At 36.6% G+C, this 4,685-nt stretch overlaps 1 pseudogene; it reads right to left on the bottom strand.

Moving 5' to 3' along the window:
- Positions 1-3,407: 3,407 nt before the first annotated feature.
- Positions 3,408-3,979, bottom strand: LOC103600850 (annotated as a pseudogene).
- Positions 3,980-4,685: the final 706 nt, after the last annotated feature.

Genomic DNA, 4,685 nt, shown 5'->3' with positions numbered 1-4,685 from the left:
ACACAAATAACCTAAAGTCACTCAAGGCAAAATAGAAAATCTCAACAGGCCTATAACAAGTAAAGAGATTAAATCGGTAATCAAACACCTTCCAACAAATAAAGTTCAGGACCAGACGGCTTCACTGGTGAATTGAATAACCATTTAAGGAAGAATTAACACCAGTCCTTTCAAACTCTTTAAAAAATAGGAGAGGAGAGAACACTTTCTAACTCATTTTATGAGATCATTATTACCTTGATGCCTAAGTCAGACAAAGACATTACAAGAAAAAAGGCTACAGACCAATATCTCTTATGAATATAGATGCAAAAATTCTCAACAAAATACTAGCAAACAGAATCCAGCACATAGGAAGGATTGGACAACATAGCTAACAGGAATTTATCCCAGGAATACAAAGTTGGTTCAGTATGTGAAAGTCAGTAAGTGTAATACACCATTTTAGTAGAAGAATCAAGGAGAAAATTCCACATGATCATTTCAATAGATGCAGAAAAAGCATTTGACCAAATCCAACACCCTTTCATGATAAAACCATTCAACAAACTAGAAATAGAAGGGGACTTCATCAACTTGATAGAGGGTGTCTATGAAAATCCCCAAACTAACATACTTAATTGTGGAAGGCTGAAATATCAGAAAGAAGATATTTTCCTGTAATATCAGAAACAAGACATGGATGTCTCCTCTCACTACTTTATTCAAGATTGTATTGGAAATTGTAGCCGGAGTAATTAGGTAAGAAAGAGAGAAGGAGAAGGAAAAAGGGAGAGAAAGAAGTAGGGATGGGGAGAGAGAGAGAATCTAGACTCAAAGAAGAAAGTTAAAACTCTCTCTATTAGGAAATTTACATGATCTTCTAGAAAACCCTAGAGAATACACACACACACACACACACACACACTCACACACACACACTATTAGAGTTAATAAATGAATTCAGTGAAGTTGCAGGATATAAGATCAATATCCCAAAACCAGTCGTATTTCTATACACTTGCAATGAACAATCCAAATATGAAATTAAGAAAACAATGCCACTTACAATAGCATCAAAAATAATAAAATATACACATACCACATACATACACACACACACACACTCACACACACACACTATTAGAGTTAATAAATGAATTCAGTGAAGTTGCAGGATATAAGATCAATATCCCAAAACCAGTCGTATTTCTATACACTTGCAATGAACAATCCAAATATGAAATTAAGAAAACAATGCCACTTACAATAGCATCAAAAATAATAAAATATACACATACCACATACATACACACCACACACACACTCTCACACACACACAAAACAAACAAACAAACAACAACAACAACAACAAAAAAGAAAAAAACCTTGGGGAGGGGGGAGAGGAAGATACAACAACCACAACTTTTTTTTTGAAGTTCTTACAACAAGAAAATGGAGGGGACACACCTGGGTGGGAGGGGGGAGAGGGAGGAGGGAGGGAGGTTTCGGTGATGGGACACAATAACTAACTACATTGTATATTGACAAAATAAAAATAATTAAAAAATAAATAAATAAATAAATAAATAAAAATAAATAAATTTGTTTCCCACATTTATGAAAGTTGCACAGTCTCAAACGCATGGTAATAAATACGTCAATGTTTATGTAGTCTGTTCCAAAAACAGCTATAGATAACAGTATCCAGTGAACAGCAAAATTCAGGCTTTAGAAGGAACCCTAATATTTTGTGTATGCAATTTTGATGTATCTGAAAATAATTTTTTGTATATTTATGGTGGGAAGTGGTAGGGAACTTTTAACAAAGTGGGGTGTTAATTTTTGTACAGTCTGTGGGCATTTACACATATTTTTAATGTACTAGATTTGGTAATTATGTGCACATTTAGTTAATAAAATAGTTACTTTACTATCATAAATAGTTATGATTTGTGAATTCTCTACAACCTTGGATTTCTTTACAACAGCTTTATATCAGAAATGATACTGCATCTTTACATTTTCAAATTTGTATTGCTGCTCAAGAATGGTTCCCTGTTGTCAAAAGGCATATATCCCTAATTGTACATTCAGCATTGTAAATAACCTTATGAAATCTTTTTTGATTGAAGCTGTTCAAAATAAAAATGTAAATGAATGAAAAAAAAAGCATGTATCTTTTTGCTGTGTTTTCTTCACAACTGACATGCACTTAAAAGTGGGAGAACTCTATGGTTGTTTGACCCAAAGAGATAATTGACCTAGTCTTAAAAATGTGAGAACCTTCTTTTTTTCTTTTTTTTTTTTTTTGTCTTTTTTTTGTGTGTGTGTGTCCGGCAACAGATCGCAACCCTCAGTGTCACGCCCGTACCGGACTGGGACCGGCAATGGAATCGCAACCCTCGGTGTTGCGGCCACACCTCGCTCAGCCAGTGAGCGGGAACCGGTCTGTATGTGGGATCCGAACCCTCGGCGGGAGCGCCGCCATGCTCCCAAGCGGCGCACTGTAGCAGTGCGCCACCGGGCCAGCCCCGAACCTTCTAATAATATATTTTAGTTACACACTTAACATAAAAAAAATGGGTCATCTGGAGCTTTAAGCCAAAAGGTAGAAGGGAGTGCATCTGAATTTTAGTGCTTCTAGTTTTACTGTTTTGTAGTTTCTACCACTGTCCTTAAGAATGACACTGATACAACTTGCTTATTCACCTAGTCACTAGTTTGAAGTGTTAGATCAGAAAAAATTCAAAACAGAAAAAAATGCCACTCTTCTAGTGCCTTTAAAGAAACTAGACTAAAATTATTAATTATTCAAGGTTCCTATTGAGCAGTGGTGGTTTTCTGTCTGTAACTGTCTAGTGAACGAACCAAATAAGAACTTTCCAACACTGCAAGAGCAGTGATATCCTTTTGATAGAAATCGGGAACCTCGATCTATAGTTCAAAGTCACAGTGGTTTTCTTATACTCCCCTGTTTTACCCTGCTTTTGTGACAGCTATTATGGCAAATGTGTTCTGGGGGGTTATGCTTGACTACTTATGCTTAAAGGTCCTCTTAGGAGATTTCTCTAGTTGAGTAGAAACCCTTCTATGAAAAGGTGGTAGGTTCTGTGAATCCAAAGAGGAGACTAAATATCTCTGTCTCTAAATTACTGCTCAAACTGCAGATTCCTATTGGAGAAAGAAAAGCATTAAAATAACTTAAAGGGGTATTTTATTGGCAACGTAGAATGCCAAGTATTTTATTTTTAAACTTCTAGAATTTGAAAACAAGATAGCCTAGTTTAACTAATACAGTTTTCTCAAAGCAGAATGTACTCATTTGGAGCTCATTTTCTCTGCTTGAAATACAAAAACAACTTCCTAAAACTCCTAGGCAGCCTGCCATTACATAAAACTGGTCAATCTCAGTTGGTAGCATCCTGTTTTTTGGTTGGTAAGGTTTTTATAAATTCCAGTATAGGTGCATTTTCCTAGTCTTCCACTGACAATTTCATTCCCAATGCATCCTGGAGGAATAGACCATATACAGGAACCCATCTTCACCCTTCTGTCGCTCATACACCTTTGAGACCTGGGTGGAGAAGCTCACCATGCTGTGTCCATTCATAAACAGCAAGAAGGCTTGATTAGTTAAGCTGTAAATGCCTGCAAATTATCTTGATGAGTTCATTCCTGTTGATGCAATCAGGTAAAAGGAACTTGGTCTCCTCCAGCACAGGAAGCTGCTTCTCACCCTGTGTCATTATATTATCACCAGGATTTTGGTAGGATGCTGCTCTAAGGTAAGTTGAACATCTTCTCTTTGTTTGAAGGCGTGGTACTGCCTGAAGGTGGTAGCAGAGGAGCAGAGGGTCCAGAGAAAGTGTTCGTAACCTGTTGTTTTTCTCCTTCGTTTGGGTGAAGATATTTCTATTACTTCTGGGTTTCTGGCTAGAATGTGGTGCTTTTATTTCACCCCTTCAATGTTCTGGGGCTTTCCAGATTACCTTTTCATAATGAGTAATTAGAAGAAAAGATAACAAGAAACCTCTGTGAAAGAGTAGACAAATGAACCTGAAAGTACTGAATACAAGGCAGTGACTGACAAAGGAAAACGAGTTCCTGGAGCTGTGCTAGTGGTTGCATTGAGTTAATATTCAAATTTTTTGAAGAAATCTCAGATATCATTTGTAGTTTTTTTTAAAAAAGGCCAATTGTATCATGTGAAATATAATCTCGTTTATTTCAGATTTGGAGTGGTGCCACTTTGAAAAGCCAAGGATGGGGAAGCATCCTATTGTTTTTAGGTCTAACTCCTGAACTATTTGACACACTCACAATGGGACTAGTTAGTCATTTAGAGGTGCAGCAGTGAGGGAAAGGACATCTCTTACACACTGATGAGTACTCAGCATCAAACCCCGGACCTGGCGTTTGATATGTATTTTAACTGAATGAATAAAACTATGGAAGTAGTGCATGAGGGTCAAAGAGGATATTCTTTTTAAAGGCTTTTTAGAGTAAATTTGCCTCTGGAAATATTTGCAGTTTCTCCCACTCCTCCAAGTGTTTATGAAACCATCTGTCCCTTCACATCCTGGTCAACAGGTGGAATAATTCTTTTTAATCTTGGTAAACTGAGAGGTGGAAAATGGCATGCCGTTTTAATAGATGGTTCTTGAATATTACTGAAATGGAATGTATTTTCATATAAACTTTTT

Source organism: Galeopterus variegatus, unplaced genomic scaffold (genome assembly GCF_000696425.1).
Source record: "Galeopterus variegatus unplaced genomic scaffold, G_variegatus-3.0.2 Scaffold3483, whole genome shotgun sequence".
NCBI classification, from domain to species: domain Eukaryota; kingdom Metazoa; phylum Chordata; class Mammalia; order Dermoptera; family Cynocephalidae; genus Galeopterus; species Galeopterus variegatus.
The sequence above is the reverse complement of the archived record's forward strand: the minus strand, read 5'-3'. Positions and strand labels throughout refer to the sequence as shown.